This window comes from Apteryx rowi, unplaced genomic scaffold (assembly GCF_003343035.1).
Source record: "Apteryx rowi isolate R43461 unplaced genomic scaffold, aptRow1 scaffold_34, whole genome shotgun sequence".
In the NCBI taxonomy this organism is placed as follows: Eukaryota; Metazoa; Chordata; class Aves; order Apterygiformes; family Apterygidae; genus Apteryx; species Apteryx rowi.
The window spans coordinates 4,279,263-4,292,816 of NW_020449863.1; the positions used below are offsets into that span (position 1 = coordinate 4,279,263).

Genomic DNA, 13,554 nt, shown 5'->3' on the forward strand with positions numbered 1-13,554 from the left:
TGTACAAGACAATTTCAAAGAGCTTACAAATCATACACGCTGCACTTGGATTTCAGTCTTGTCGGTCACACTGAGCGTACTCTGTCATATAAGCAGGTTAATAAAATTGGGAGAATGGCACTCTTATGTCAGCAGGCATGCAAAGGCTATTCCTTCCCTAATTAAATTTAGGGACTTGAATGCCAGGTATGGGCTAGATGGTTTTTGAGATGCTAGTCTGTGTTGCTGAATGAAATGGGATTTTTATTTATTTGTTTTTTTTTTTTCCTCTCCTAGCATGAATCTTTAATGTGCTGATTAGAGCATGTGCTGGAGGGGTTCTGACATCCAGGTTTAATGGTAGTTCAAGCACTTCTGTTTAGGGAAAAGATGCATTCCTGAAAAAACTGGTGTACAGATCTGTTGTATACCATCCAGAGTAGCTAACCACTTTCTTTGTTTCTTTCTAGGAAACACCAAAATAAAGCAGATGTTGTGGCCTGTACTGTTATCTCAAGGTTTTGCAAGTTGTTCTTTTATGTGCTTCTTGGCAGCAGGAATGTAAACTAACCTTTTCAGCACTGAACTAGAACCTTGACGGGGTTGCGGCTACAGGTAAGAACAAATTCTCCCCCTTAGAAATTTATGGGATGGTATAATCAATTGTACTTTGACTGTTTTATAATTATATATTTGCATTTGACTAAGAATTTAATGTAAGTTTAAAAATACATCGGATAAAGCATATGTGTGAGGTTTTTTTTTCTTTCTTTAAATGCATTTGAATCTTGTATAATCTTGTTTTCTGTAGGGAGGAAATGTGACTTAAACTGTAACTCCTCTCTCTTTCTGTGGAAAGCACTGTTTAAAAAAAAAATGGAAAAACTGTAATTTTTTCAAAATGCAAGTGTGTTTTGTCCCAGATTTTGAGGAAGATATTTTCTCAAACAAAAGACTGYGTAGTGTCAGTCAGTAAAATTCTTGAAGCTTTTTGACACCATACGCTGAGATCAGCTTACTGTCTGTGTGCGTGGTTCTTTTCCCCTCAAGGTTTGTGTTTCCTTAAATGAGCTACTAGCAGCAGTACTGCTAAAGTTACCTTTTAAATCAATAACAGAAAATCTCTTAATATTTGTTATAAGTCTGCTATAGCTTCAACTTTTGAATGACCTTTTCAAGGGGAAAGGTTGGTGTCTTCTTCCAGGTCAATGTTGAATGTTTCAGCTGCTTGCTTTCTATCATAACTTTATCTGATGAAGGGAAGCGAAGGAGATAACTCTTCTCCCACTACTGGGTGACTGTTCTCGACTGCATGTGGGGAGCTAAAAATCTACATTATTTTTCTGATAGTTAAAGACTGATGAATTTGATGTTACAAAACTAAATAACCCCCCCCGCCCCCCCTCCCCCGCAAATACTTATCAAAGGCTGCATGCTTTATTTTGTATGTTTCTGAATAATTTACTCCCTGTTTTTAAATGGGGAGTATGTGTTTGAAGATTGCAATAAAGTGATTTTATGAATATATGCTGAATCAGCAGAATTGTGATTAGTGTTTTAGTCTTAATTTCACCTTTTGGTATCTTACTTGACAGTAAGATTTGCTTGCTTTAGGCTATAATCATTGTTAGTGGCAGGACCAGTCTGGAATATTGATATTGAGTGGTGTAATATGTCTTATTCTTAGGCGGGATGATATATATATAGGTCAGTAACAGGTTTGTGCCAGGAAGATGGCTTGAATTCTCTTGTTGCTGCAGTGGAAGAAAGGTACAAATGTGTTTTTTGTTTTTGTTGTCTTGATCAAATTTTTATGTGTCAGTTGCATTGCTGTAACAGTTAAGTGAGTAGTGTGTTCCATCCTAGGCAAAAAAAGGCAAAACTCTTCTCATGGTGTGCAAGGCATAGACTACTTTATGTTGCAAGGTACCTCTAGCATTCATCTACCCTAACCCTTGTGTCACATTTCCTCAGGTTTGTGTGTGTGYGTGTGTGAGAATCAACAAGTTAGCCCTCAATTAAGTAAATAAATGGCAATTTTCTGCTGTGGTTCTGCAGACCTGCTGGAGATCACTTATTCTGGTCTTTCATACCTGTTTAGGAACAACTTATTGATAGTATTGAGCTAACCATTCATTGCTGCCTTGTTCTCACAAAAATACATACGAAATTTTTATTAAACAAAGTTGAAAAGGATAAGGAAAGAATTTGTCCTAAATGTCTGATTTAGGGTAGAGAAATAGTATTTAGTGACATACTGCTTCATGCTAATGAAGAATAAAATAAATTCTTCAACTTTAATACAAAGTGTGTATTGGCTAAACACTGGCTCTCTTTTTTTCAAAAGCTTATGTGCTGTTTCTTTTAATACTGGTCAAACCTGGCTGCTGGTAGTTAAATTGATGATTGGAAAGGGATAAACTAAATTTACCTCAAAAAAATGGCTGCTCTTTTATTAAATTTAGAGCAGGAAAAAATGATTCTGCAAAGAAATAAATATGAATTTTACTTAGGGATTGTTTTTGTATTAGGTCAATGCTTTCTGGTATCCAAGTGCCACACATGTATCTCTGTTTTGAATAGCCAGGTAAAGAAATGAGAACATGCCTATTGGCTATGGGAAGTATGAGCTGATACAAAGAAAAGGAATTTCAGTTAATACTGTGTGCATATAAATCTCCATAGCAGACTTGCCATAGTATGGGCAGTAGGGAGAAATAAGAGTACAGTGCAATCCTATGGCTGATATAATACAGTAAAACCACACCTGGTTGCAGAGTCCCTGTTAAGGACAAAAAGTGACTGCAGAGCTGATAGGCCTGAAGTGTTAATATCTGATTTAACTAAGTAGACCTAATCAATAAGGTGCCTGTGCACCAGACTCGTATTTCAGGAAAGTGGTGCAAGGGCATGAATACTGACTCACATGCCTCTAGCTTGGCTCTTACAGACTTTAGCCTTCACTCTGTTCCCATGCAGTTACTGTGCTTCTGGAGCCATGAAGGTGCTAGAAGCAATAGCCTGTTTGCTTTGCTGTTGTACTTGGTGAACCAGCTTGGGTATTTATACATCTTTTTTGTATGGTTAATCTGTAACTCAGATAAACTGCTCACATATAACCAAGTTGACTGTGTTTCCCAGGCTTCATAGTATTTGGAGAAAATCTAATAAAGAAAAACTGAAGTTGTTACGTGACAAATTAAGATGCCTGAAATTCAGTGAAGAAGTTGTCTACTTTAGAGTATTTCCCACTGTGAGTGACATCTGCTTTCATCTTCTTTAGCGAGTTCCTAGCTGTGGTGCCCATATAACCTAAGAGCTGCTGAATGTTAGAAGTCACAATGGCAAACAGAATTATGTGCTACGAAGAGCATTACATCTTTTTTTTAAGTTTGCACATGGTCACAAAACTGTGAATTTGACTTCTGCAACTTATCTTAGGGTGAAGCACATGTACGGATAAAGGTTTGGTGGCTGCAAAATGCATTGATCTGAGTGATGTCTTTGTACTATTTGCTGTGGTTGCAAAGCCAGATTCAGAGTCCGCTTTCAAGTTTTCTGTGGATTTCATCCTATATGTCTGAGTTGATCTCTAACTTTGCACCTACCAAACTGCATTCCAGGAGAATAAGACGCCACAGCATAAAAGCATGCAACTCATCCWTGAGAGACCATTATATAAGCTGAGCTTGAAGGTCTGCAGTTGCATAGTTTAACCTACTTTTCAGTAATAAGGTTACAAGAAAGCAGAATATGAAGTGAACCTCTGAAAAGACAAACTTTGAAATATTTTTAGTTTTGCTTGATAAATATATTCACTTTATGAGTGCATATTTGATGTTTTTTAAGTTACTTGCACACACTTCTTAATTTTTGGTGCAGTTTAATTTAGTATCAGCCCTTGAACTTAGATGCTCAATAGTTACAAGACTGCATAGTATAGAACATAATTTAAATTGATCTTTTCTTTGAGATGCCAAATGCTGTGAAAGTGACCTGTAGAGATACTAATCCTTTTCCCCTTATGACATGACCACCATTGAGGCAAATTAAGATTTGTGGGTGTTTTTAACTTCACACTTAGGGTTTTTTTTGTTTTGTTTTAAATAACAGTAAACATAACTTCCTTGTGTCCTAGTACTTGATTTGGGATTGAGAATATTCAGTCACCTTCTGCCCTTAACTGTATTCTCGTATTTTGTCAGTGACTTAAGTATATGTATCCAACTCTTAATGTACCTCAAATGCTAAAACACAGTGCTTCTGTGAAATATTTCTGATGACAGAGATCCATAATCTGCTCCACAGTACTGTTAGACTCACAACTTTCAATGGAGCAAGCCATCCAAAGCTTACCAGTTAGACCACAAACATGCATGTTTTCTGATGTTAACAGTAAAAAAGCAAAAAGGGCTGTGGTGCTAAATCTGGCTCTTGATATCACTGCCCTCTTGGATCTGCTGGCTTAGCTGCTTGCTTCTAAACTCACTGCAGTCAAAACAGCAAAGTTTGAAAGTGTTAAAGCTAATCTTACTCCTCTTCAATGGAACGTTCTAAAGAGTAATAGCAAAAACATCTCAGCCAGCAGTTCTGAGAGGAAAAAACAGTTGCTGGTACAGTGTAGTGGTGAGTAGTTGAGGCAAAGCAAAAGTGATAATATTTTCGGGTGTTGCTACTGATGTTGAAAAAGGGTGAGAATCCGCAATCTTAAGTTAAGCCTGTGATTGTTTTGTACCTCCACACCAATTAAAGTAGCTGCAGCATATTCTCAAATCTTGTTTATCTCCTGCTTAACTTGCTAGTTTAAAGCTAGGTTTGTTTTTTATGTTTTTTAACACTATTACACTATTCTTTGTAGCAATAGAGATGCCCAAATTCATCTCAAARTTACCACTGTTGGTCCTGGTCATGTGTCCTACCTGGTTATGGGGATAACTTGCAAAATTCTGGAGTGCCTGGCTTAAAAGCCTGTTATGCTTCCTTCATGTGATACTGTCAAGAAAAGTTCTTGATTGTAGGTTCTATGCTAAAGGCTCATCTTGATACTTATTGGTTTCTGTGTATCAGAAAAGTGATACAGCTGTATTGGTCAGCTGTATCACTGAGAGCCTTCCTAATGGTGACTACAAAGCTGCTGCATGGCCACAGATTATTTAAAACAAACAAAGAAAAAACACTCCCCCTACCCCCCGCAAAAAGCATAGTAAGTAAACATAAATGCTAATCTATCACTATCCTTTCTTGTAGCTTATTTTTAAACCAAAAGGAAATACTCGGATCTCATTCTCAAATTCCCATACTTGCTATTTGACTTTGTCAGTACTTTGTGGTTATGTTGTACTAGTTGAAGTTAGAGTAGCTGTTACAGCCAAACTTTCTCAAATAGAGCCTTTGCTCAAAAATTCAGTGACTATTTGCCTAAAGTAAATTTATATAGTGCTAGCATTTTTAAAGTCAGTAAAGTCTATGCAATTTTCCATGCACCAGTACAGGCTGGGGACTGACCAACTGAAAAGCAGCTCTGTGCAGAAGACCCTGGGGGTCCTGGTGGACAAGAAGTTGACCATGAGTCAACAATGTGCCCTTGCAGCAAAGAAGGCCAATGGTATCTTGGGCTCTGTTAGGCAGAGTATTGGCGGCAAGTTGAGGGAGTTGATCCTTCCCCTTCACTCAGCCCTGGTGAGGCCACATCTGGAGTACTGGGTCCAGCTCTGGGCTCCCCAGTACAGGAAAGACATGGATTTACTGGAGCGGTCCAGCAAATGGCCACAAAGCTGGTTAAGGCACTGAAGCATCTCTCATATGAGGAGAGGCTGGGAGAGCTGGGGCTGTTCAGCCTGGAGAAGAGAAGGCTTGGGAGGGGACGGGGGGAATTTTATCAGTGTGTATAAATATCTGATGGGAGAGAGTAAAGAAGATGGAGTCAGATTCTTCTCAGTGGTGCCTAGTGACAGGACAAGAGGCAATGAGCACAAACTGTAACACAGGAAGTTCTGTCTGAATATAAGGAAAAAACTTCTTTACTGTGAGGGTGACTGAGCACTGGAACACATTGCCCAGAGAGGTGGTGGCATCTCCATCCTTAGAGATATTCAAAAACTGTCTGGACACCATACTGGGCAACGTGCTCTAGGTGACCCTGGTTGAACAGGGGGGTTGGACTAGATGATCTCCAAAGGTCCCTTCCAACCTCAACCATGCTGCGATTCTGTGATTCAAAAAAGATCCAAAGTTTTCTGTAAACAAAGGTCTTTAAAGCTTGCTTAATCTGGTTTCACTTATCAAATGAACCTGGTTTTACTTAATTAATGTAATCTTGTATTTATTTACAATACACTTATTCTGTAATTTTTGTGTATATTGAGGGATGCAATGAATCTTTCTTATGAATGTTAAAACTATATATAATGTATATCTATACATATATAGCATGTGTAGTGTGTGTATGCATACATACATGCTCTATATACAGAGACATACACACAGAGGAGCTTTTTACTTTAAATCCAAGGCCAAGTCTAAACTTTTTATTTAAGCCTGAAAAGTCATTTTCTTCACTTTCAATAAACTTTGAAATTGTTTGGTACGGATACTTTGACCATTTGTTTGTCACTTAAAATGCTGTACTAGATACTAAAGATCTCTGAAACGTCATTCTTTTTTATAGCAGGAGGACATGTGTTTTGTAACAGGAAACTCTGGCACTGTTTCTCTTCCACAGCACTGACTTATTAAAAATGACTGKCCTGTTGAGTGAATCCCTCTGAGGAGGAGATATTTAGCAGTACACTTTATGACCTAAGCATAAAAGATTGATGCTGGACCATTCTGATTACATGAAAAGATAGATTAGTGCCTCTCTTGGGACTTGTGGCCATCAAGGTATTAGTACAGTTATAATACTGCCTTTGGAACTGACAAGTCATCTGAAAGTTATTTAATGGTGTCTGCTGCAACTTTTATATGGCTTTTAGATGTTATAAGTTAATTAAGGTTTTTTTGCCTTATTTAGGACAACCAGCAAGTAAGTATTATTTCTGCTTGTTAAACCTGAATCTGTAAGGAAAAGAGCATGCTTTTCATTTAAAATAACTGTCCGTTTCCTCTTTGATACAGTGGAAAGTAAGCTCACTGGGGATGTTCTGTAACTGAGTAAGAACTCTGTTTACCATTTTATAAGCAGAACTTGGAGAAAAGCTGTGTTTGATCTTCTGTTCAAAAGAAACAAAATAACAAACCTACATATCTGATTTCAAGACCATTTAACACATCTGATATAATGCAAAAAATCTTGAGCATGTAGCTACTGGGAAAATGATCTCTGATACTGATCCTGAATTTTGCTTAAGTGTCAGAGGATGAGAATTTAATAAAACTGTTACATGTATATAGCATATCAACTTAAACTTGCTTGAACCAATATTTAATGTGGTTTTTGTCTTTATGCTTCCACACTGCAAAAGGGTGAATGACTCTGGTTTTCTAGGTCTGAATTATTGCCTTTCTTCCCTTTATATGAGAAGTTCCTCATGCAAGATTTGCATCAGGTAGGAAACATCAGAGTGTGATGTTAGGACTTAAGAGAAGTAAGGTTTGAGTTAATTTCTTGCTGCAGTAGAGGGMTGTTTGTGTTTGTTAAAGACTCGCAGCCCTGTAGTGTCTTGGAAATGGCTTAGCTGTTGATTTAAAACTAAAGATGAAGTCTATACAGTAGAGTGGTAGCTAGAGCTACTGCTCAGATTCAGTCTCCTCCTTTGCCAAAGGAGAAAAGACCAATATTTTCTTCTAAAGGCCTTCCAAAGGTTACTGCTGATGATTACAGGCACTTACCAGGTGATATGAGATTGATTTCCCCACAGATGGGAAAACTATTGGAAGAAGAGAATCCTTGATTTCCATCCTTGGTCTGAGTAATATATATTGTTTTGAAGAATAGCCCCTGGAGCACAGATTAGAATTTAGGTTAGATTAGAACTTCTCTGTTCTCAAGGAAGCTTTAGGAATTACAGTAGACATAATCTTCCAGATTTCCAAAACTTCAGCTAATAATTTTATGCGAGATAAATATCTTTCCAAGAAGGAACTGAAATTGTTTTCTCAAACTCAGGTATTAATAATTAAATTTTATAAAAATTCAGAGTTTTGGCAATAAATTCTCCCTGGCTGAAGGGGTACTGAACTTCAAAGTTTACATGTATTGAGTGAAGCCACAATGACTGAGTTACTAGCTGGAAGTGGACACTTTCACCTGTTCTTCTACTGGCCACATTTTCTCTCGAGATTGAACCTTGCTCTGCAGAGATATTCAGGGCTTATTGCCTTCAAGTCTTTCAAGAAATGGTGAGAGGTGTTTGAATGTTGAAGAGGAAGCATAATGAAGTCTTCATTAAGAACCTGGACAGTGGAACAGAATTCACCCATAGAACTTTTGCTGCTGTGTTGGAATGAGTGGTTGATAAACTAAAGGGTAGACCTTAGGGTAGACACACCAGAAGAAATGGATTGATGTAACTCAAAGCTCAACCAAGTCCTGTGCTTGGGACAGGATAAGCTCATGCCTCAATACAGGCTGGATGATTGCTGTTTAGAAAGCAACTTTGCAGGAGAAGGACCAGGGGTCCTGATGGACAGCAAGTCAACATGAGGCAACAGTGCATCTCTGTGGTGATACAACCCAGTACGCGGTTGGCTTTTATTAGGAAAAGAACTATTATGTATGCACAAAGTTCTCAAATAGGTGAGTGATCAAAAAGTATGGTAGTATCTCATAGCCAAACTATAGGGGGAAATTGTACCATGCTGTGGAATTTATTGTCCATGCAAAATCTGAGCTTCTGGCTGATTGTTAAAGAAAATCTGTCTAAACCTGGAATCTGATTAATGCTGTTTTATTCCACATATCTCTTAGGGGTTCTTCAGAACAGATAATTTGAAGTCTTGTATAAGGAACATAGCATAATACACAAGCATAAGAGCTACTTGAACTCTGGGATTTCTTAGCTGATTTCATATAGCCAGGTGCTTTTCCTGTATTAAAAAAAGAACATGAAGTTGCATGATGTGACAGTCTATTAAAGGATAAAATTGGTTCTGTAATATAATGTTAGTAATGCTTGAATCAAAGGCCATTAGATCTTTATGCATCCCAGCTATTTGAGTTCAGAGAGACTAGTGTCATCACTATTGTGCTACAGGTAAGAGGATCGGTTGTTTCAGTGTAATATTGTAGACACTGTCTCAGTTCCTGAAAACTGGCTGTTGTTGAGATGGTACTTATCTGGGACAGCTGTTGATTATGTGCAATATAACTTAAGTGAAATGGTCTATCATATTAGAAGTCTAGTTTTCTACTTCGATGAAAGCATAGCAGAACTGAGGCTTTAAAATCAAAATCCTAGATAGTGGTATAAGGAAGGAGAAGTAAGGTTGCGCTTCTTGTTAGCGTATGTGTCCTTACCAGTTAAAACAGCCAAAATTAGGACTCTTGATAGTTTAGCTAGCCTAGACTCCAGTTCTTGAGCAAAAACTTTTTTCAGATCTGAGTCTTCCCCATGTGGTCTTGTGTGAGGGAAGATGTAATTGCTTTTACAGAACTCTCTAGAAATAAAATCTTAGCATGAGTATTCAAACATGATCAGTAATAGTAATCATATCCAGGAGGTAGGTTTCAGGGCTTATTTGGCTAAACATTGGCTTAAATTTTTACAAGAAACAAAATAACTTTTGGGTTTGTGCCAGATTTTAAGTCTAAGTTTGATCTGGTAACATTCAGTTCAGGGTAATTTTAAAATGCGTCTCAAAGGAAAATTTTTTACATTATAAAGCTTTGTGTAATGAAAGGCGGGGTTTTTGTTGTTGTTGTAGCATTTTGATCATAAATAAGCAATGGAGCTAGCAAGGGAAAATTTCAGTGAGCGCCTAAATGCCAGTAAGGACTTTGTTAAACAGCCTGCGTAGAAAATGCTGGAGAGTTCAAAATCAATTCTTTTCCCAGTCTATATTGTTGGCTACTTGTGTTTAGAGAGAAACTGGAACTTATCTTACATCCATTTTTGAGCATGACTGATACTGTTATTGTAATGGAAGTTTATTTGTATGAGGTAAAGGTGATAGTGTGTTGTGCCATGAAGTATCAATAAGTTGTTTTGAGGTTAATCTACAACTGTTTTTGGATTAATTTCATTGTAGTGCTATGAAAAATCCAGGGAAGACTTTTGCTTATGTATTCAGGAGTGTTCTAGCTTCTTTGATTAAATGACTGATCTATATACCTTGGATATGATATTGCTTGCTATTCATACCTCAGTGGTATGAAATGGCAGATATTGTGCTTCCAGTAATAATGTGGAATAGGGGAGGCAGTTGAACTAGACATGAGCTGACTTTGTTTTAAGATATGAGATGCATACTACGTAGGGATATAGTAACTAGTAATGGAACAACTGATATTCTTTACAAGAAATCCTTTCCTTTCTGTAGCTTGCCTTAAGGAAGTACTGTACAGAAAGGATGACTAAGCATGAGGACTTCATGGAGAAAGCTTCCTCAGGAAGTGCAATTTCCACTCTGAGTTTCTGTAGAAGATGGACTGCAGAAGTCCTCTATTTATGTGTCTGTAAGCTGTGACTATGGTTAGTTTATTCCTGCTGTTTGAATACAAAATCTGGTGACTGGTTTAACTCCCTCATATAAGAAGCAAATCATGTTTAATATTGGACTGTTTTGTAAGCAGTCTTCTTGAAAATTAGTGATCCCTATTGTTTAAAAACTAAATGCTGAAATAAAATGCCAAAAACTATATAAATTTTTTAAAGCATCAAAAGGATGAAGGTTTTTGAGGTTGATGTTAAATATTTCCTGTATATTTGTAGTGTTGCGAGTGTGTCGCCTGCATGTTGGTGCGTGTACAGATTCTTTTGCAATATTGGAATCTAAGGGAAGTAATCAGAACTGTAGTAGTAGATAGTTACCTGTGTGTTACTTTTGTGAACAGACTGTTTCCAAGTACCACAACAAATTTTCAGTGGTGTCTTTAAAGACTTTTTTTAATGGCAAAAACATTGGGTGCATATGCAGTATGTGTGGTAGTATAATCTTGATATAAATAACTTATGCTCCTACAATAAAGTTGTTACTGCAAAAATACTTTTTGTAAGAATGCTTGCTACTGAGAGCTTGATATGAGATGTTAGGGTGATCTTCCTGATGATCTAGTTCTTATTGGAAGTTGGTATACGAGAAGAGGTTTCTAATATTGACTGCGTAAGTTTAACCAGATCTGCTATAATTATTTTGGACTGGTTGACTTTGTTTTCTTATACCTGTCTGCCATCAGAACGGGTGTCCCCAGTATTCTGCTGGATTGCGAAGCTACCTCACCGAAGGCAGTGTGATTACTATTGATTTTAGGCTGACGACTTAGTTGCTCGCTCTAAGTGTCCAGAGTTGTGGAGGGTTGCCCTTTGGATGTATTTGCATGTTTGGCCGCTTTCATGTGAAATGAGTTTCAGCATGACTGACTTGCATGCCCAATCACTGGTGTATTAGCTGGCATTTTAGCATCTAAGGCTTTGAGTTAAATTTCCCAGTCAGTCTCTTATGTTGGTATTTATTTATGAGAGCATTTGTGGCTGTAACCTTCTCCCTGTGAGGCGGTCCATTGGATGTGCTTGGTTTTAGGCATTATGGTTTAAAATAGACTGCAAATGGACCTATGCAAGCTTTCTTGCTAGGCTAATGAAATTTGCCATTTCATTCTTGCAAGGCAGTAAGGCTTCATCAGAGGAGAAAGAGCTGTTTGCTGAAATAAGTGGATGGGGCTCTTAATTTATCAGGTTTGCTTAAAGTCATGCACAAAAAATGTGCTCTGTAAACTAGAGCAGGCAGAATCTACAGTTGGTGAATCCTTTTAATGGTTTTTGTGTATGTAGTAGTAGCCTCTTTATGTTTTTATTTTGAGCTACATCATGCACATCTTATTTTTACAGAACATCTTCTATAACTATGTATTTCAGGGTTGATTTTGATTAGTAGACGTGAATATTAGGCTGAAAGTAACCTCAGGAGTTCAGGTAACCTGCTTTCGGAGGAGGCAGGATGCAAGTAAATGTAGTTCATTCTTAGCGAAGTGTAACCTTTCCTTAATGAATAATTTCACAATTTTTCTAGGCAACTTCTCTGCTTAGCCACTTTGCATTTCAAAGTAGTTCTTCATATCTTAAAACTCCTTCATGATGAAGCAAACAATTTCTTACTGTATGCACCTCAGGAAAAGTAGGGAGACAGTTAATTCGCACTTTCAATAAAATAAAACATTATTACAAGTGACAATTATTGTGATCCTGGATTTTTTTCTGCTTTTCTAGCCTTTTCTGTACTATGGCAATGATTTCAACCTCTTTGTAACCATTTCTTCTAAACTTCTGCTGCTGCTTCCTCTGTCTTCTCTCCAGTTTGTCTGCAACTTTCTGAAGTGTGAAGTCCTTCTTTGCTCAAAGTTTATATATGCTGATTTAGCACCAGTCTATTAACTGTTTCTCCCCTGATTGTGGCTTATTTAAATCAATTTAAATGTAACAAGACTAAATCCTTTCTTTGACTTTTTTTAGGAATATATAGAATATTTTGCTTGAAATCTAGAAAATAAAAGTATTCTGACTTATGATTAGAGGTACAGTAAAACTAGACTAAAAAGTAAACCGGATAAGGAATTGCTGCAGTATTTGGGGAAATTTTGTCTAAGTCTGTATTAAAGTAAAAGTGGTACACATGGTTCAAAAGAAATATTACCAGTGAGCAAAATCTTAGTCTCTGTCAAATGGTGGGGATCCTCAGCACTTCATGGAGTTCACTGGATTAGGTAATGAGAAGTTTGGATTATCTGCAAGAAAGTCTTTATGTTACCACAGCAATGAGGTGCAAAGAACCAAACCAAAACAACAACAAAAAACCTTTGTCTTTTCCTCATCACCTTGACAAGAGAGATGAAAAGAAATAGCACAAAGCAAGCTATGGATACTGAAAATGAGTTTAGAGGTGATGAATGGGGCAAGCAAAGTGCTTAACCTTTTTTGCGGACCTGCTAACAAACTCTTACACCAGATTTGGGTCATCCTGACTTTACAGGCTTGGATGCTCATGCATGGGAGGCCTAGGGGCTACTCAGGATCAGTCATGACGGAGTTCTTCTCAAATTCGTGTTGGGTAAAGGTTACTATCACTTTCACAACCAGGCTCTCTGGATTTTATGGGACAGTCTTTATCAGCATAATCAGAGGTTGTGGTGTCTGAGTTTCTGAATTCATCAGAGTCAAGTGCCCTGGGATCCATGGATTAAAGAATACATTCCCTGCCAATTTTGTGGGGTGAAAGATAATTTTTCAGGCCTAGACAGGATAATCTAGTCTATAATATAGGAGAGGAAGTCAAAGGTCCTTTAAAGCTTGAACATGGATTATTCTTGCAAGCTCCTTTATTTTGAAAGAGGTCTTCTCTGAGAGTTAAAGAACTATTAATTTTCTGTGGATTATTTTCTTTCCTTTTACTTGGACAGCTAATATCGCTTGTAATTTAAAC

At 37.4% G+C, this 13,554-nt stretch overlaps 1 protein-coding gene across 5 annotated transcripts in view; it reads left to right on the top strand.

The window, feature by feature from the left end:
• Positions 1-449: 449 nt before the first annotated feature.
• PPM1B (protein phosphatase, Mg2+/Mn2+ dependent 1B) overlaps positions 450-13,554 on the top strand; it is an 84,641-nt gene continuing 71,536 nt past the window's right edge. For all 5 annotated transcript variants that reach the window (XM_026072261.1, XM_026072264.1, XM_026072265.1 and 2 more), the window contains exon 1: positions 450-594. The gene's annotated coding sequence lies outside the window, so the exon portion shown is untranslated. The remainder of the gene's footprint in view (positions 595-13,554) is intronic.